The sequence below is a fragment of the Melospiza georgiana genome, chromosome Z (genome assembly GCF_028018845.1).
Source record: "Melospiza georgiana isolate bMelGeo1 chromosome Z, bMelGeo1.pri, whole genome shotgun sequence".
Lineage (NCBI taxonomy): Eukaryota > Metazoa > Chordata > Aves > Passeriformes > Passerellidae > Melospiza > Melospiza georgiana.
In genome coordinates, this window is record NC_080465.1 from 56,659,224 (window position 1) to 56,680,255 (window position 21,032).

Consider the following 21,032-nt stretch of genomic DNA (forward strand, 5'->3'; position numbering starts at 1 on the left):
TCAGTACACAAATCTTACTTCATAAAATTGGTGTATTTCCTTGCCATAGATGAACTCACCCTTTGCAGTTGTTAGAATGCATGTTTTCAGAGAGCTTGTCTTACCAAGAGGTTCAGATGATTTTCACCAATAACTGGCTTTTCTCATTACTTGTCACTTTAGTGATTTCTGGAATGTCTAAAAATTGGAATGTCTACAAATGTCTACAAATTTCTAGGGGAATCTTATATTGCAGGTCATAGAAAAACTGTTGCAAAGCCCTCCTTTGAACTTGGAAGACAGTACTCTACTAAAAATTATACTTTAGGGATGTATAATTCACAACATTTATTTAATTTAATTAATAGTTTATTGGTAATTTTTTTTTATAGTATAACTTTTAAACATTATTTAGGGTAGATTTACTTATAACTGCCAGACATCTCCAGTAAAGTGTTGCTGTTATAGCAGGCTCCAAAATTTGAACGTGTGTGTGGGAAAAACAGACCCCTGCCATAATACACATTTATTTTACACAAAGAAAATTGTTAATTTTATTTTTTTTTTCTGACTGTGGTTAATTATTTTGGGGAAGGAAATTTTACATATGATATTTCTGGTGCTGTAGCTGAAATGTTATGGAACCTATAAACAGTGCTTTCCACCCTCCCACCCTCCAGAATAAGATCATTATGGAACACTATAATCAGGCTCTCAAAGGCTTATTCTGCAGTCTATTTACACAATCACATTGTGTTTTCATGGCAAGGCTTTTGTGGTGGGGTCTGCAGGGGTGGCCTCTGTAAGGGGAAGTGGGGAGAAGAGGAAGGGATGGAGCAGCAGCGAGGGGCAGTCGTGGGTTGAGCACAAGCCCTGCTGCCCAGGCCTCTGCACTGCTTGGGGAGGGGACACAGGACTCAGAAAAGAAGTGAAATTGAGCCTGGCAAGAAGAAATGGAAAGCATTTTAAGTTTGCTGCTGTTTCTCACCATCCTTCTTGTAATTGTCAGCAAATTAAATCACCTTTCCCCAAGCTGAGTCTGTTTTGCCTGTGACAGTAACTGATGAAGCAATTTCTCTGTGTGTATCTTGACCCATGAGCTTTTAATCTTGTTTTCTGGCTTTGTCCAGCTGAGGTGGGGAAGTGAGGGAGTAACTGGGTGGGCATCTGGAAGCCAGCCAGGTCTACTCACTATAACAATAAAGATTTTGGACACAAAATGTTAGCAGCCTGGTTTCCTTGAATTAGAACAAGAATACATTATTGTAAAGGGTTATGATAATGTTGCTCATATTCATGAAGAAGGGTATTGAATAAATTGAAATACTAAGAAAATACTAAGTTATACATGTGCTTGGGAACAGTCATGGTGGATGATTGCTCTCCCACTCCTGTTGTAGCCCTGAGTTGATACATTCAGTTTTATTCTACACTTACTGTAGTTCAAAAATATTTAGCTGTATTTTAAAAGGTACTAGTTGCAAAAGCTATTTATGCTTGTTTTAGTCATCCTTTGTTTTGTTTAGTGGCTTTTAATGCTTTTTCAAATACAATTCCTTTTCTGGCTGTAGAAGGAGTAGATTTTTGACACTATTGATAATTTAATTGGTTTTGGGTTTTATAAGGCATTTTAGCCTTGGTGTAAAACACCTACTCTTTCATGGTTTTTACTACTGGTGCATATGAATATTATTCTTCCCATAATGAAAATGGAAAAAATAAAAGAAGAAAAGAGGAAAAAGTGCCAATATGAATGGAAGATCTTTGTAATTGTTTCTTACTGCAAGCTCCAGTTTTTAAACAGTATATGAGAAAGTAATGTTGATCATGAATTTCTAATAGTTTGTCTTGGTATGTGATCAACATGAAAGTTCCACAATTAAATTGCATATGTTCAGATATGTTCTGCTCTAAAAATTGTGCTAATAACTTTAAGTGAAAAAGACTCTTTTTATTATTATTGTGTGGATAGAGAAGAGCAGGAGGAGAACATCTCCAGGTCTCTCCAAGGGGTTTGATAAACATGCAATTGTGAACTTGTTTCTTGGCCCACAGAACAGTATGTTTTATTTTTGTATTTTCTTTAATATCATGTATGTTGTGTCTTGGGTTGGAGATTTTCTGTTTAAGTGCCTTCCTTGTGTGGGTTAGCAGAAGGAGGTGTGGTATTGTGGCTTTGTTTTCATTCTTCACTGTGAAGACCTTCTTTCTGTTTACATTATTGTTGTGCAGTTTGAAGGCCAGCAAATTTGGAATCACACTGGCTTTTACATAATGTTTACTCATTTCTCCAAGAAACTGAAAGTTTTTAATTGAAAAACACATTACTGGGTCCTGGAACCACCAGTGGTTGTGGTTTTTGTTTTGTTTTTTGTTTGTTTGGTTGGTTTTGGTGGTTATTGTTTGGGGGGTTTTTTGGGGGGGGGGGGGGTTGGGTGTGTTTTGTTGGTTTGTTTTTTTTTTTTTTTCATTTCAAATAAATAAAATGGCCTAGGATCAATTCATCTGTCCTTCTGGGTGGATAATGTGAGCACTGGCTGAAGTTAAGCCAGATGTTGCATACTAATGGTGAGAATTTATTTTTCTCTGCTTGCAACAAACTTGTCTGCTCGGGTGCCTCGGAACTTCCCATGCCAGAGGCTCCTGGCAGGCACAGGGGCATGGCCGTGGCCTTCTCCAGCTGGCAGCAGGTTTGCTGCAAATTCCTCAGCCTCAGGGTAGCTCTGTGGTACTGCAGGATCTGGATGTGAGGATATGGGGGACTGGCCGGAATGAGACGGCAGCTTTGTGTTGCCACATGGATGGATAAGTCACCAATATGAATGATCTTTGTTAATTACAGTCCTGTATTCTTCAGCTGGGTTGGTTTGAAACACTTGGAAATAAGTTCTTGAGTTTAAAAAGTGTTGTTCTTATGGAACTTGCCACAACCTGGCCTTCACATCCACAGCATAATTTCTTGATTGAGACCTGATTTGGTTCTCCTGTTTTACAGAGGAATTGGACCAATGCCTAACGCAACAGCTTTAAATCAAGATTTTCTGGCATATCTGTGTGAGGTCCAATTATCACAATATTCCTTTCCAAAACAGAGCAGGGGGCTGTAGTACCACAGATTTAGGCTGAAATTTGGAGTTAATTTATTTTCTTTCCAACAGCTTTATAAAGGTAAGATAATGAAGGACCGGTAGGATAAGTATCTTCCCTTTTGCAATGGGAGCACAAATGACTTGCATGCTAATTGATTGCACTTATTTAAACCAGGGTACAGCTGTAATCTGATAAAGCCATCAGTTATCTAGATGCCTATATAGTGGAGGTTAGGAAATAGTATTTTGCCCTGGGAGACTTAGTGTCTTGAGTCATGAAATTACCTAAGGTCAGAATGTTTTATTTCATTTTTCTGTATAAAACAGCAAAAGAAGTGTTAGAAAAGTTCCCTGAAAGTTATTTAAGTATAAAAATGCTGGCAGCAAAGGAACTTTTCTTTTAATGCTAAACTTACACGGTTCTGATGGTGCCTAGCCTATAATGAGCTAGGACTTTGCATGTTGCAACTAAGAAACGTTCTTTTTTCTTGCCTTTGGAAAAAAACAACTTTTAAAGAGATTGTGCTTGAAAATTTTAATATTGATTAAATTACTTGCAACTATTGTTTTGGAGATTACTTTTGAACTGTGAGATGCTATATAGTCTGCCTGAGCTTTATAGGCTGGTAGCACATGTTTCTCCTGTGCTGGAAGAAAAGGAAAAAGAAAAAAATTCAGATAAAGATGCTTGGAATTTGGTATTCAGTGCTGCATTTTTTAAGACACTGTCTTTCTATTTTCCATATATAAATGAAGAATGAAGTTTAATCTTTAAGAGAAACAAATTGTAGCTGCAGAATTGGCTGTGAACTGCTTGAGTTGCTAAGCTCTAGTCAGAAATTTTCTATGTCTTTTAATTACAAGTTATGCATAAGAAATGTTTTCCTCTATCAACATAATGTTTCAAAAATATAGCAGATTTGACTCTGTGACATAGAGGGCAGAAATTACATCCATAAGTTCAGTGCTAAGTTGCTAAGCTCTGGGATATCTGCTCTATGTAATGGCAAGGCTCTGTTTTAATTTTTGCCCGTTTGTAAGCAGTAATTACTGGAGAGTGAAAGGTTGATTTCCAGTTTCTTTTGGGACTAGGCTTCTTCCCTAATCTAGTTGGTAAATGTAAGCAAATTCAGTTTGGTATTGCCTTTCCCAGAGGAAAGTCAAAACATTGTCCTGTTAAAATAGAGGTGGCTATAGCTGGCCCTTTTTAAGCTGTCCAATTTTTTCTCTTTTCAACTAATAATTCATAGTAGTACATAGGGATAAGCTGTTTGAATAAAACCATGAAAGACAAAAGTAAATGCAAGAATTGCAGAGTCAGTCATCTTATGTTATAATTAATGCTAAGCTATCACTTGACTGAAATGGCTTTGAGTGGGTCACTGAGATGCTTGTGCCATTGTTTCAAAGTGGCCCTGTTAGCAGCGCAGTAATTTATTGAAAGCAGTCTGCTTGAACTAAGAGTCTTCTGTTAATAATTACTGAAAAGAACTCATGACAAGTGCTGCTGGCCCCAAGTCTCTAACTATTCCCTTTAGAAAGTCCTCAGAGGCAGCATTTCTGGAAATTTTGCTATAGGTAAACAGAGCTGAGTTGAGTAATTGACTTTATGCATAACCTGGCATGTTTACTTTCAATGTTAAGCTGACTTGATGGTTAACACTAGAATATCTCATTGCAGTTAAGACTTGTAGTTAATATCTAAGAGATTTGTGTAACTTCTTTTAACTCCTGCTTTCCTTTTATATAAATATAAGCAGTATAAAAATGAACATAAAGTGGTTTTGTGGGAATAGTCGTTATGAGCATGTCCACTATGAGTTAATCATATGCTGTCACAATTACATAGAAATATTTTTCAGTATGTGTATTTATACCTTCAAAATATTTTTGGAGTTAAAGTGAGTAGCATGTGGATAAACAATACACTATCGTCTTGGAACAGTAAGTGTACTATTTATAACCATTTCAATAAAAAATACTGATAATGCTTGTTGACTAGATGTCTATACAAGTTCTATTAGGATTTAGGAGTTTTACAGACTACCTTCCATTTCTCCCCCTGTTTTTATAGTTGTATCAATTATATACATTTATTTTAATAATTTCTGTATGACAAAGGTTTCTTACAACATCCTTGGGAGCTGAGGATATGTGCATATTTACCCCAAACTACTATTTCCACTTATTCACATGCAAATCTAATTTCAGACAAATGCAGATAAAGTGATGCAGCACAAATTAGCTCTCTTCTGTGGGCTGTGTTAAGTGGTGTGATAGGATCATTAAAGCTGGAGGGATCCTCTGGAGGTCATGTAGTTTATCTTCTTGCCAAGTTAGAGCAGGAACTATCCCAGGTGAGTTTTGAGTCTCTCTAATGGTGGAAGCTCCATAAACTGTGGCTGTGGGGAGCCTGTTTCTGCACTTACTCCCTCTCTAGTGGGGGATTTCCTTTGCTGCATCTTGTGATCCTTTAATTTTCTTACTGTGCATCCGTGATGAGAGTCTGGCTCTGTTGTTTCTTGCTGTAACTACAACCTCCCTTGAGTTCTCTGCAATGTAGATAAGTTCCCGTGGGTACTTGGATGTCCATGTGCTGCACCCCACTAGCAACCTTTGCAGCTCTCTACAGAACTTTGTCCTGCTTTATCTTTGTGTGGGACCTGGATAAACTCACCTTTTTACAGAAGGGAGGCTTAATCAATGTCATGTAACTCAAGCAACCAGGAGAGAGTGAGAAATAAACATGAATTTTATCATGTCTGTCCATAGATAATATTTAAAAAGTTGTACTTCATCTCTATCTAGATATAGCGACTATAAATTAACAAGACTTTTTGTGTGTAACTTCTGGTCCTAATCAGAAATTTCCCAGGGTGGTAGGAGTGTGAATATACCAGATTAACTGCAACTAATCTTACCTTCTTTGGGTCTGGCTTCTGAAAGCAGGCAAAAATAGGTATTATAATGGCTATAAAATTACTTAGAAGGAAGTATTTGCCCTCTTCATAGTCATAGTGGCAACGTATTCTGCTATTTTATGAGCGTCTGTTTCTCGAGTAAGCTACTGAAATAATAGGACTCCAAAAATTACCTTTTCCATTAAACAGAAATCTTAAGCTTCCCAGTCTGTTTGTTAGGTCTTAAATTTGTGCTTATTTTGGTATATAAGCCCTTCTGTGAAAGGCAGTTTTTCTGAACAGTATCTTGCTTGTGCAGTGAGTGCAGGATTGGGACACAGTGAGTTGAGTGCTGTCAAAACAGCCATGTCGCCAGCTGACTTGTCAAACAGTAAAGTATTTGGAGCCTACTTATGCCAGTTGGTTTTGACAGTGGAGTTGCACACCTTTTCTCCTTTGTGACAGATTTGAGAGCAAACATTTTATAGGGGAACATAGTAAGGCCTACAATATTCTGGTGTTTGGTAAGCCAACAATGTCTTTGACTTTCAACAGCTGTGCATCTACTTATTCAGACATTTTCTTTAGTTTTGTCACCTGGAACAGTGCAGCCAACTGGTTTGTAAGAGTTGTTTGAACACCAGGTATTTACAGGTCTTGTGAACTGCCCTGTGAACCCAGCTGAGGCTCTTCTGCTGGTATCAGCTGAAGATCCTGAAAAGTCTTGAGGCTCTGAGACTTGTTGCACACATAAAATTAATCAGATAGAGATGTAAAAATTTTTTTTCCCATTACACATTGTCAAATGTGTAATGCATTTATGATCTCCATGGGAAGAACTTAAAACTGGGTTTCGTGGCTAGGATTGTATTTTTTTTTCTTCTAATTTGAAAGAAGGACCTGCTCAATGAATGTAAAGTTCACTGGTGTGTATTTGAAGTGCAGGCTTTTGGTAATTAACCTGTCTTAGCCACTTGGATCTTGGTATTGTGGGATGATATTTACTACATTTAGGAATGGGATGCTGAAGTTTCCTTGGGAAAATCTCAGTTGTACTGATTTTAGTGGATTTATGCAGAAAAGTAAGAATTAGATACATACACAAATAAGCATTTTAGTAACAGAAAGGATGCATGATCATGCTTGCAAATGTGGAGGTGAGAAATAGAAAAAAAATTGATTCTTACTGTGGGAATAAGTGCAGAGAAGACTTTCCTATCAGAACAGAAAGAACTTTAATAGTACTAAAAATACTTGTGGACAAAACGAAATCAAAACAAATTTGCAGACATCTCAATTCTTGAATATTAACATACTTTTGCCATCTTACATTTAGTGCTACATGTAGTCTAGTTTCTGTAAGAACATGCAATGAGTTTGCTCTTGCTAGTTGCTAGGGCTTTATTTGAACAAAGATTTAGACCCCTAAATATGGACTAAAGTAGAGTGATATAGAGGACATATATGAAGCATTACCTCAGAGCTACAGTAAAGAGAAACTACCCTTCTTCTCTCCAAAAATTATTAGTCAGATAATTTGGCCTCAGTGGTAACTGTCCCCCTACCGAAGATGGGAGCTCCAGCATTGTTTGGGTTATTGCAGCTCTGAAGGGGATAAAAGATGGGTTCCCCTCATTTAGCCAAACAATAATGTTATTTCTGCTTCAAACAACAACTCTGAATTGAGCAAAATGTGTTTTTTGGCAGCTTCCATGGACCATTCTTAATCTAGCTGTGCAAGTGGGGGTGATGGTTTCTCTTGTTTCACTTGCTTTCAGTTGCCTGCCCTTGATTTTCATACTCTTCTGCTTCTGTGTCAAAATGACATCCCCAAATCCATCAGCTGTCTTTCTTCAGGAAACGTTGGCAACATATTTCAAACTAGGATAATATTAAATTCCTGTGCTCAGCTTTGAGTCCCTCACAACAAGAAAGTCAGTGAGGTGCTGGAACATGTCCAGAGAAGGGAAACTTCTCTTAGAGCTGGGGAAGGGTCTGGAACACAAGTCTGAAGAGAGGGGTTGTTTAGTCTGTAGAAACGGTAGCTCAAGAAAGACCTTATTGCTCCACAACCACCTGGAAGGAGAGCACTGGTTGCTTGTCCCAAGAATAAGTGATAGAACAAGAAGAAATGGCCTCAAGTAGTGTTGGGGATTTTTATATTGGATAAAAGGGAAAATTTCTTTATGGAGGAGTTGTCAAACAGAGGAACAGGCTGCCCTGGGAAGTGGCTAAGTCATCACCCTGGAAGTATCTAAAGGATGTGGACATGTGGTGCTTAGGGATGGGGTTTAGTGTTATGGATTTGCAGTGCTGGGTCAGTAGTTGGTCTCAATGATCTTAAAGGTCTTTTCCAACTTTGGGTTTTCTATGATTCTCTCATGGAGTCAGTGTCACCTTTCTTCTCGGTGTTGCCAGGAGAACTTTGTGCTCTTGCAGCAGTGAGTGACAGCTAGGTAACAGCTGAGTTTATAGAAGCTGTCAGACAACTGTAAAGGAGTGAACAGTTTGAATGTAAAGAAGTGAGAACTACTTCACTCAGGGAGAAAGTGAGGGTGCATAGGACCAGGCAGACCTTCAGCATCCATCTTGAGTATATTCCATATTTTCTTAGGTAGCCTGGATAATCTTTGATTGTCCTTCTTTCAGTGAGGGTTTATTGCCTGTTCTGTGGTATTGCTTTTTGTTAAAATATATATTAGAATACAGGGAAGATACTAGGGTAGTGCTGTCCACTCATCCATGAATGACCTCAGCACTGACTTTGGTGGCATGTTGCATGGCAGCAGGTCCAGGCTGGGCCTTAGAAATGTCCAATCCACTGGCATTACTCCTCCTTAATTAACTGATGAATGCCATCTACATCAGTGGCATAGTGTTCTAGTCCTCCCAGGCCCAATCTAGATATAAGTTGTGTATTTTAACAGCTTAACTCTGTCTGGGAGATGGCCAATTTGCAGTTAAAATCTCATACATTTTGCATAACTGGATATACCAAATGCCCTTTATCTCTGTGCTGTGGCTGGGATAACTGATGACTACTCCAGTGCAACTCCTGCAACCTGGGGGACTTGTTCATTTTCATACTGATTGGATACCTGCCTAAAATTCCTAGCAGGTTTCTGACTGAGACATCAGCAGGCTATGGCGAGTAAAAATGCATTAGTTTTGTGAAGTTTACCTGAGGGCTATGTGCTATCCTGGATCATTTTCATTGAAACCAGATGAGTTAAACTCCCAGGAGCAGCTGTGTAGGCTGGCATGCACCCTCCCTTTGGCAGGAAGATGGGGATGTCAAGCACCTTTGGCATCTTGGTGAGAGCTACTGGGTTTGTTACGACTGGGAAGTTGGACGAGACTGTCCTTGAGGGCATTTGTTAAGTGGGTATTTCATTATATTTTTGTATAATAGGGCAAATAAATGAAAGCCTTGGTCCTTAGTCATGGCTGAGACATTGTATGTAGTACAACCTGGTGGCTGAGGAGCAGGGCCTGGGAGAAATAGTGCTGGGATGAATCCTTATCATGATGGATACTGGACCAACCTGTTAGGTTTAGACTTGGAAAAGATTTACTGAAACCTACTTTGACTCACACAGAACTGCACCTTTCAGTAGAAAGAGAGAATCTTGCAGTTTTAGTGTCTGTCTTCCTTTTATCAGCTACCTGGGATGAGGTTTCAGATCACCTTGGCTGGGAAGCATCAGTATTTTGGGGAATGCCCTAAATAATAACACAACCTCCTCCACTTATAAACAAACATGGTTATTTAAAAATAATTATACATACATGTTGTAACATGTACATAGAAAGAGATACATATTCCAATATGGTTTTGGGTATTGTCTCATGTAGCAGTCCTGGTGTGGTTATTGTCAGCAGAGAAGTTTTGTGAGCAGGAGTTCATATCACTAGGAAAAAAAAAGGATGCAAAAGTTAAAACCTTATATTTTACAAGGAAGGGTGCTTAGTCACAATTAATTCTGGAAAATGAGAGTCACTGACTTTGCAACAGAACTTCAAGAATTATTACTTTGATATATCTCATTTAGCAGCCCATTGACAAAGGGATGAGTATGGGCATGGTTGAGGTCCGCATGAAGTGGTAGACCTTAAAAATTTACAGAAATGGTACCTTTTAACTGAAATGCCAGGGGAAGCCTAGGGGCTATTACTTTATTAAGTTCTGCTAAATATGCTGCTGGTTTTACTCTAAGCAAACCACACTATTTTATCCTCAAGCAATCAGATCAAAATTGAAGGGTGTGAACCTTCTGTCTTTAAGCAAAAGATTGGGGTTGTCCAAATCATCCAGTAAGCTAAATTTATTGTAAACAAAAGTAATACTGCCAAAAGTCTTGTATTCAACACAGATCAGAGGTGGGTAATTTTACCTTAGAGATTTGGACATAATCAAGTACATTTTTAGCAAGTTAAAAATGAAAAGTAGTGATCTATTTGAAATGAAATGGTCTAGTCTGCAGAATATGTCATGACTGTAGTGAAAGAATTGTGTTGGGCATATGCAGTACCTAAAAAAATTCCTTTAAAACATGAACATTTAAGGTTCATCCAGTGCTGTGTGGCAGGGTACAGCTCTAACAGAAATAGAGATTCTCTGCTGAAGACTCCTGACAATACCAGTGGCTTGCCTGCAAGCTTGAGATTTTAAACATAAGAGTTTTTACAATCAACCTTCAGTTTCATAGTTTATTTTGCTTTTCTTGCAGTCATCAGTTTTCTACTCTGATTATTGGAAAGTAGCTGGGACCTGTGTGCTCTTTGGGTCCAAAGAAAGCACTGTGAGCACAGCTCCACTGTGTGCAAATTTTAGGCTAAAGGCTTAAAATCTTATTTCTAACATTAATATAAAATCTCTGCCCTAAAAGTCAGTAATAAATTTCACACTTACATAAATCTGAATGTGTTATTTTCACATCACCAGTGAAAAATTTAAACAGATTTCTGTTGTCTTCTGGTAATAATCAACTCCCTTTTTTCCCCTAATGTGAAATATGTTTGTGATTTCATGTCCGTAGTCAGCAAGCTGTTTTAAAAACTGTTTTCCTTCTTGCTTGAGATGTGTAAGTGTGTAAGTGGAGTATAGCAGATGGGAAAGGGTGGTATGCCTTGGGCATTTAATTAACTAACCTCATTAGTCTGATAATGGAGATGCTGCAAGGATGCCTTTTTTCAGTGGAGTCACAATACTGAGACTATGAGCATTAAGGAGTTAACTGCTTACATCTCTGCAACTTTTGTAAATGCACAGACATATTTGTTGGTTTTGTACTAAATGTAAAGAAAGAAGGATCTGGTTCTGCAAAATTATGTGTGCTATGTTTGTGTATAGATCTTTACACTATATTAATCACTAATCTGCCTATCAGCTGGCAGTAAAGAAATTTATCCAAATTTGCACGTCTTTAATCGCTTTATATTTTCCTTCACGGAGATGTATTGTGGAGATGCTAATTAAGGTGAATGGTTTTTTTCTTTTTTCTATTTTTTTATTATATGTAATATTCTTATTAACTTACATAGGTAAGCTGCCACCATGTATAAAAATATAACTGTCATATATGTAAGTATATATCATACATATCATATTACGCCATGTATAAAATACTTTGTTTCTTGATTGTTCCATATCAAAGAATAAAAATCTGCTGGAATAGGTTTCAAGTCAAGGCATAGAAGTTAATTGGTTTGTAGCCTCATGTTAAAGGCATCTTTCCCCAACAACTTTGGTATGTTAAACATCTCTTAAAAATAAAGAGATTGTGGTGATTTATTGATGACTATGTGAACATGCAAATTGTGTTCTCCAGTTTGTGCAGTTCCCATATCATATAAAGGCACTTCAAAATATACTACCCATTTTAGAGATCCAATGAAGACTAAGCAGTGAGAAAGTAATGTCCTTGAATCACTGTGATTAACATCAGGTCACTACTTGAGAGGTTTAATTGCTGAAAGAGAAAAAGAATGGAGGTCACAGAAAAAGAAAATATTACTAAAATATGCCATAGTTTCCCTTGAAGCCACACAGAATGTTTTGTGCATTACCTTTCAATAGGGAGATAGATGTGTTATCACTACAGTTCCTTGCCCAAGAGCTTTTTCAGTGTAATATTGACTTTTTAATGAAATCTCTGAGGAAATAGCTGTAAATTCAGTGTCAGAAGCTTGTGGGACTTTCCAGAAGGGAAGGTGCAAGGGAGAGGGTTGTTAGCCCTACTGAAGTTGGTTGTTATCTTTGTTGGTTTACTACTCATCAGTTTTCAAACTCTGCAATGAATTATTTCACAAAGTTTTGTTGAAATCTGTTACCTATTTCCAAGAAAAAGAAAACCTGGCAACTTTTGTCTGAGAAACTCTTGGAGCAAAGAGATTACAATTGCTATCAGCATGGTCACCACACCAGAGATGTGTTGTTCTCCATTTTTAAAGATATGCCTAAAATAGGCCCATTTAAGATGCTGGAATCTCTCTCAGGAGAGATTTCCTCAGACTTTCTCAGTGAAGTCCTGTTAGGATGCCACCTCACACTGGCCCTATTATGTCTGGGTGTTCCTGATGCTTGAGTTTGGGCACCAAAACTGAAAACAATTTTCTTGCGTTTGGAGCCGTCAAATGTGTCCCTGCGTTACCTGTCCCACAGTATGGGAGTGGGGAGAAATTTCCTCTCCTGATTCACGTGGGGACAAGGACAAAGTCGGTGGGAAGAGTGAAGAAGCAGATTGGAGGTGGGTCGGAGTAATGGAGGATTTAGTGCAATCCACAGGAGCCGCTGAGGATGCCTGGCTGGGGAAGCAGCGGTGTCTGTGCCAGGGGTGTGAGCGTGGAGGGTGCTGTTGGTGCTCCGTGGAATCAGGCAGCGTGTAGGAAAGGGCGAGGAACTGGGAGGTGGTTCGGGAAAGCACACAAAACCCCCTGGCTTACACCACGGGTAGATCTAATTAGGAGCAGAGCACTGGCCGCCAGGGATGAGCAATGATGCCAGGGAGGAGACAGGGATAGTCCTGTGTGAGTTGCAGGGCGGGGAAGCAACCGGTGGTGACACTGCCTCATTCACACAAAAGAATGTATTAATGGTTGGCAGGTTCTGTCGATGCTTTAAATTTAAATTATGTGTGTTGCTGTTTTAACTTAACACTTGCGTTTTGTGTTTATTTATGTACACGGATATCATTCTACCAAAAAAAAAAAAAAAAAAAAAAAAGATAAAAAAGGGCTGGCTTGGATTCTGTTTTATGTGAATATGCAGGGCTGGAACCTGCAGCGATTCGGGGGCCGATTGACAGCTGAATGATTCGGGAGTTGATTGACAGCTGAATGAGGCACTCTGGCTGTGAGTGTGGGTGTGAGGGGCCAGGGAGCACTAGCAGAGGGTGACAAGAGCTGGGAGCTGTGATGGATACCTCCTTTCATCCCCCTCTGCTGCCGCGGCTCCGTGAGCGTCCTTCCTTTCCCATGCACGGGCTTTTATGTTGGGGTTATTTTTCAGTCAAGCCTGTTAAAGTTGAATGCAGCCCAGCACCAGTAAAATGGTAATATGAGCCCATGCAGTGTGTGGCACTGGATAGCATCTCTTCAGGACAGCCAGAAATTCTAGAAGGGGAAGGAGAGAATGCAGGTGTATAGGGTTCCCCATTAGCAACCATTATGGCCTGCTAATGGGTAACTTATTCTTGTCCTGGTGCAAACGTGTTGAGTTGTTTTTTTTTTTTTTTGTGTGTGTGTGTGCATTTGTTAATGAGACTACCTGGAAAACCATTTTTAGAACAAAATCCTCCATTGCTCTAATGGGAAAAAAATGAAGACTTTAAAAAAAAAAGGTCAATCTTAAATTTTTTTTGAATATGAAATTCCAGATGTTTATTTTGAGAAATTAGGAATTAAGTTTCCAGTATAATGAATTCCCAGTTTTCTGGGAAGCACTATGGCAATCAAATTATCAAAGATGTACAGAAATCATATGTACAATTTTTAGGATAATAAATGTATTCCTTTGCCTTCTGTCTGTCTCCACTGCAGAAGTAAGTAACTTGGTGGTGTCAGCCCAAATGAGAATTTGAACTTCATCAAACGGGAAATAACACTTTTAAATATTAAAAATCATAAAGTGTTTGGGAAAAGCTTTTTGGGATGTGAGTGGCTCTGTGGTGGGGCACGACTCCTTCGGGTTTGTGGTGGAAGAGGAAAGTTCCAAAGATCTGTGTGCTTTGAAAGGCTTGTTGAATGGAGAGAGCTACTATTTTTGTTTTGCATTTCCCCCTCTCTTTCTTCCCCGACTCACCTATGCCAGAGCTACGGAGAAAAGGTGGCCCTGTCCAGTCAAGAAATATACCTTCTCTTTGTCCTTTCTGTTAGTTTTGCATCTGAGAAGGTTCCACTGTTTTTTTTGTAACTTTTTCTCTTGTAATATCTCTTGACTCATAATGAAAATCAAAATCAGAATCAAAAGAGAGAGAGCTCAATAAACAAAATCATGCTAGCACCATTGCTTTTGAAGAAGGAAAATATAAGAACTTATTTTTAAAAAAATTAACTGAGCTTGATAGAAGTTTTGAAGGTGTGAATTGACTTGAAGATGAAGATTTAAGTCTCTGTGTTCTATGTGTTGTAGCCCTTAGTCTTGAACATGGGGATTTAGAAAGAAAGGATTAAAAAATAAATTGAGAATCTACTTGGGAATTGCCATCATAAGTTGCTGACTTCATGACCAGAACACTGATGAGATTTTGAGAAATGGAGTCTAAAGGAGGGGAAAGAAAAAAGGGGGATGACACAGGTAAAAGTCAGAGAGCAGCAGAAATAATTATTGTAATAAAAGAAGGAGCGACTTGAAGGCAAAGATGTTAACAAGGCTGAGAGCAGGTGTGGTGAGCAGGGCCCTAAATTTGGGCTTTGCTGAGGGACAGAGAGCATGAGAAGGCGGTTTGTTTTTTGCTCAGTCTAGTGGAGCTCTGTACAAACAAGCTTCTGCAGGTATGCTCAGCTCTGACAGTACAGCTATTCATTCTGAATGAAAAAATGGCAAAATAAAGGATTGGCAAGATGTTCACTGACCTTTTCTCCTTCTCATTCTTCTTGCTCCTAAAAGCTTCCCAAACAATCTAACACAGAAAACCTTCTAACCATTCTGCCAGCTAATAGTTTGAGCCAACTTCTTATAATGAGAATAAAACTTCATTACTTTTTTAACAGCTGAAACGATAGTAAAATCCCTGAGCAGTTTGTCAGAGTGAGTGTCTAGTCTTTAATTTTTAACATTCTCTTTCTGAAAGCCTTTTAGAGTTCAGCTCTTTACTGACACTCTTCCTTGTCAGTCTTACACTAAAAGCAGTTAAGCAAAGCAAGTGACATATTTAAATTTTAAGTCTCTGTGCTCTAAAACTGCTATGCATAATTAGTTTAGTATGCTCCATGAAAATGCATGCAACACCTAACTTAAAAGAGGTGTTTAAGTGGATGACCATAGGAAAAGATAGGGTGTTCGAACTGAGGCTTTAGTTCCTCAAGTGCCTCCCTTTGGCGCAAAGGCAGCAATCACAAAATTACAAATAGGAGGAATAAAACCAAATATACCAGGACTAGATGACTGATACAAAAACGATTATACCTATGTATTTATTTCTCAATTGATATTTTGTATGTAAGTTGACAAAGCTAACATGAATTGCTGTAATAAAACATAACAAATAAAGGAAGAAAAATAAATAAGGCAAAATAACTAAAAAGAGGGACAAAACAGAATCCAAGAATACCAAAATATGCAGCAGCAAAAAATAGACTTTTAAAATGGCAAGAAATTTATATAAGAAAGGTTTCAAGAAAGATTTCAATGACTGCAAAAAGAATTGCAGAAACTGTGTCATGAAAATCACCTAGAAAATGGTATGCTTACTTTATTTAGAATGAATGAGCCAAAAGTAAGTACAGCATCCTTTCTCTGCCAAGATAACTCTTCCACCAAGTGCTCTACCATGGAGCTGCTCACCTCACAGAGTAAAGGGCTGTCTCCTGACCAGAAGGTACACCAGATCACACAGCTGTGAGTGAAGAGGAGTTTCAAAAGGTAGAAAAACAAGAGCAACCTACATCTTCACCATTCCCAATGAGTGGTTGTATTCTGTGTTTTGTAATTTCATTATTACATTATTCATAATTCCTTTCTTAGGTGTAGATTTAATCAAAGTACATTAGAATGATGGAAATGTTCATTGGTATTCCGTTCTTCAGAAAAGCTCTTTTCTGTGAAAACTTGGAATGCATTATTGTTGGTAGCTTAACTCATCTGTCATACAGTGAATGTAGATGCTAATGAACTGGATAATGTTAATATCAGGGGATAGATTAGTAAATAGATTTTAATAAAAAATTTATATGGCTAGAGTTCCTCCAAACAGAACCAGTTGCTGCCATTTTGTAAAATATCATTTGTTGTGGAGATCAGTTTTACAGCACTAGTAAAGTAATTATGTTTCCAAAATTTATTTGTCTTCCCATTACTTATTTGCTTGCTCTACTTGTCCTTTGTTTTCTTCATTGGGCTTTGATTCCTGCTTAGAGCATTCCTTTTAATGTGTGTGCATGTCCAAATTGCATTGTTATACCATGTAAATACAAACATGGTATAACACATACATATATACAACTGGTATATATGTATATTATGTACGTAATATACAACTACAACTTGCTTAAATCTTCTCCCCACAAAAGACCCCCCTGAACTGAAGTAATTTTCCAACATTTTTTTCCAATTTCCCATAATTTCTCAACATTCCCAAAAAGCCAAACATTTTTAAAGCATAATTTCTTTAGCTTGTTTTCTTCTGTGTTTAGGAGTCAAGTAAATGTATCTGTGACAGGGGCTCAAAGTGCACTCCAGCCAATAGTTACAAGGGGAGATGTTTAACTGTCTGGAGCCCATGCTTCTAGGAATGTATCCCTCTCTCAAAGAGGTTGCCCTAAGCAGGTGAATTTGTGACAGATACAATAATTGCAAAACCAGAAAAATATGGTGCATCTTCAGACATTTTTTCTAGAATAGCATTTTCTGACTGAAATGCAATGGATTGACCACTAGTGAAAGCTAAACAGATTTACAGGTATCTTAATATACAGCACCTAGAATCCAGTGTAATCTCTTACATCCAGGCAGGTCAGACACTGTGCCAAGTTCTTGGGAACAGTGATAGGGAGGTCTTCCTGTGCCCATAAATCCAAAAACCTCTGAAAACATGTTGGCATGTCTGCTGCCAGTGAAATACAAGCAGAGAGGAAGGGATGGGTTAGTACATTTTGGATGGTTCATTTTACTGATGCATACTTATGGCAGCCTGTGATGTTTCATTTATATTTGTTAAATTCTCAGTTCCTCAAAATATTTAGTTCTGTTATGTGATTGTGCTGGGGAATACCTTGCACGTATAAAGTAACACTAATGTAAATTCTTCTCTGTTTGGACATGCATTCTGGAAATTAGGGCTAAGCTGTTTTGTCTAGGTGAATATTTGTAAATGTTTAGCATTTTTAATTTAAAGACTTTTCTGTGCTTGAACATGTGGTATGCAAATTGAGGCTTGGGTGGCACACTGCCTTGGGGAAAAGGGGTCCTTAGTCTTCATTGATAAAAACCAAAGACTTTGATTTCAGAACTTCATGCCTTGTTGCTTTTGTCAGGGGAAGGTGATGAAAAATTGCGGGGTGCCTAGTCTTCTCTGAGCTCGAGGTAAGGAGGAAGAATAGGCCAAAAAGAAAAGCGAGAAAATGCTGTTTGGAGACAACTATTTCTGCTCACTCTCATGCATGATTGTGTGCTGTCTTTGTGCATAATTTTAATCTCTCCTTAGTAACCTTTACCTAGGGCAAATACTGCAATTTTGTCTCCAAGCATGCTGCATCAGGGGGGGACTCTGATGGGCATCTCAAAAGGCAAAGGTTATGTTCAACCTAAGTTCTAAGCCCTTTTTCTGAGCAAAGGCTCATGAATTCTGCATGTTCCTTAGCTTTTCTTGGGGGGGGGGGTGGTTGTAAGAGGTAGTGTGTGTGGATTGAATTATTTTCAGGAGAAAAGCCCCATGAAGTCTGCTTGATCTAAAAGAGACAATAAAAAGAGGCTTCACTACCTCTAGCACTTTTCCTTCAGTAGAGGGACTAGCATCCTACTGGGTCAGAGATTTTATCTTTAAATTCAGTTAATGCTAGTAATAGTTCTGACGTGGCCTCCACTGCTCTGTACAACACAAGAGAGAAAATTAAAAGCTACCCAACAAGAAAAACCTCACTGGAGCTAAAAAGCAGTGAGCAGTGTGAAAGATAAGAATTTCTGGTGTTTAAATATAGAGTAATATGAATATGTTAAAACACAGAACTCTATGTACTGCTTTTAAAATAATAATTTCATTTTGGTTAAGAAAACTACAGTTAAATCAGCCTTCTCCTGAATGTTCTGGCTGTCATTTTCTTTAGCCAGTATAAACCTGCCTTTCTGGTTTATGAAGCCACAGTGCTAACATGTAAAGCAAGATGTTATGACTCATTGAAACAATTCTTTGTTCTCTCTTGAAAGCATTGCTGATGGTATTTTCAAATGTACTTGGGTTTACCCCTAAGAATGCAAACCTTTTGCAAGTCTGAGCTTAATGCAAGGCAGATTATGTAATTTTTGCAGTGCCATATGATGTGAATGTAATCCTGTTAACCTCTTTGCTAGTTTTGGTTTCCAGCTTTGCTGAATTTTGCTGTAATTTTTTCAGGGGAAATAAGATGGCTTCTCTTAGTTTGCAAAACTTTGAGCAAATGTGGTACAAATGTGTGTCAGGACTGAGAAGTAGTTGCTAAGGGATTCATCAGCGAAACTTCTTTCTTGATTTGACTTGGAGATGCAAATTACTTGCATGAAACCCTGAAATCATGTGGCTAAAACTGAGAACTTCAACTGAAAATGAGTCTGCAGTGATTTCACCAAGGGTCAGTGTTTTATGTGGACTGTGCTCCCCAGTGCTGGGAAAGTAGGAGGTTAAGGAAAGCGAGGTTTAAGGGTGTGAGGATAGGTCCTGGCTCATATCCTGGCTGTTCCCTTGCAAAGCACTTCTTTGTGTTCGGCAGGCTGTGCTGAAAGATGTGAAAGGGATTGGCAGAGAGGGCTGTGGAGACTACAACAGGCAGTCTGTTTTTGCTGTGAGTAACCAAAGCACTGAGCACCTTGCTGCTGTAGAGGTGGAGAGCCCCCAGCCACTGTAAGCTGGGTAGGTTTGCTCAGCCTTTCCTCACAGCCAGACCACCTCTTTCTGCAGAACCTGCAATTATTGAAGTATTAACTGAGCTGCATCAAAAGAGAATAAATTAACAGGCATTTATGTTTTCTATCTACTGAGCAGTATTAGTAAAAAGCAGTTTAAAGCCTTTTATCTCTGAAAAGAAGAAAAGGGGGCTTTAGTTTTAACCAAACCAGGTCTGATATATGCATCTTTCTTGGGGATAACACACCAGCTTTAGGGTCCATAGGAGGGAAGCTGTCCCAAAAACTCCTTAAGCAGTCCTCAACTGAATGAAGCAGAAGACTTCCAGACAAGAAGGGTAGTGGCAATCTAAACTGGTGCAGAGTCATGAAAGTTGAACTCCTTTAAGACTTAAGCTTCTTTGATTACTCCCAGGATTGTGTACGATTGTGTACTTTTATTGTAAGTAAAATAATATTTGCTTTTTCGAAGTTGACAGCTTCATCTTGGTGGCTCAATCATTGTTTCTCGGTGCTGTTAATGAAACCAAATGACACTGTGAATAATGGTACTGGTCAGACAAGGAATGGAAAGCTCATTGAAAGAAAACAGATTTGATCTTCACACAGTCACAGAAGCTGAGTAAGGCTTGGGTGGGTACCACTCGATGTGTCCTGTGAGCCATGGTGCAGGCACCCCTTTTTATACCTTCTGCAAGTGTTTGCTGACCTCACTGTGTTTAACTGTGTCAAAAAACATCAACTCTTAGTGGCTGATGCTGGAGATCCTTTAGTCTAAAGTGTTCTCTGAATGCTTAGTGCCCAGCTGGAGGTGTTGCCATCATTTATCTGCATGGGTCATTTGGTGTCAGGGTTGCTTGCTTATTTTGAACTTGTGTCTGTTTCTAAAGATGCCTGTCCAGCCCTAGGTTCCCAAGACATTGCTGTACTGTTTAAATGATGACGGAAATAGTTAACAATGCTGAAGGTAATTTACCTTATATGACACAGAATCATAGAGCATGCCAACTGGAAGGGGCCCACCAGGATCATCAAGTCCAATACATGAATGATGAGATAGCAATGTCCTTTTTAGTGGGATATCACTTCTGCTTCTTTTGAATGACAACTAATTTAAAAACAAAATTAGCAAGGACAATTACTACTTCAGTCTTAAATCCCTACTGTCTAGTAATCAAACCTGTATTTTTAGTATTTTTAAGGTGTGTTTTGTTTTGTTCCAACTTTTTTTCCGCAGTGCTCCTGATAGTCACTCTACAGCATGTCTTGCCTTGTTCTCACAACCTGACTTCAGCTTCTTGTTGATGAAACTGATGATAAAATCACTGTTTTTCTCTGCTTTATCCAACTTGATAAATTGAGATGTAGTGAATTTATGCTTACCTTAATCATGTTTCCCCCCTCTGTTTTGTGGCTGATCATTAAGGCTCACTGTACACGCTGAGGGAACATGTAATTGCAGTTGCCTGATATAAACAACCAGTCTGATGGATTCAGACAAAAAGAACCTTTCAAGTACATCTCCTAATTTAAACAAATGTGTAGTAAATCTGGTGAATAGCATGGATATGCTGTTTCCAGCCTACCAGAGATGTTTACCTTGTCATGGCTTGCTTAGTTGTGAGTGGCCGCCTGAAATTGTTGTATTGTCCCTGCTCGTGGAATTAGATATGAGTCCTGACCAAAGGCACCTGCTGAAAAAAAACAGACCTTCACTGTTGTGATGTGATTAATACTTCACCAGCAGAACTAAATTAAAGAATTTTTTAATTAGTATTATTTGCCATTTTAATTTTGAAATTATCTGTT

At 38.5% G+C, this 21,032-nt stretch overlaps 1 protein-coding gene across 2 annotated transcripts in view; it reads left to right on the plus strand.

Moving 5' to 3' along the window:
- The window catches only part of EPB41L4A (erythrocyte membrane protein band 4.1 like 4A), a 119,343-nt gene that overhangs the window by 24,425 nt on the left and 73,886 nt on the right, over window positions 1-21,032 (plus strand). The gene's annotated exons all lie outside the window — the stretch shown is intronic.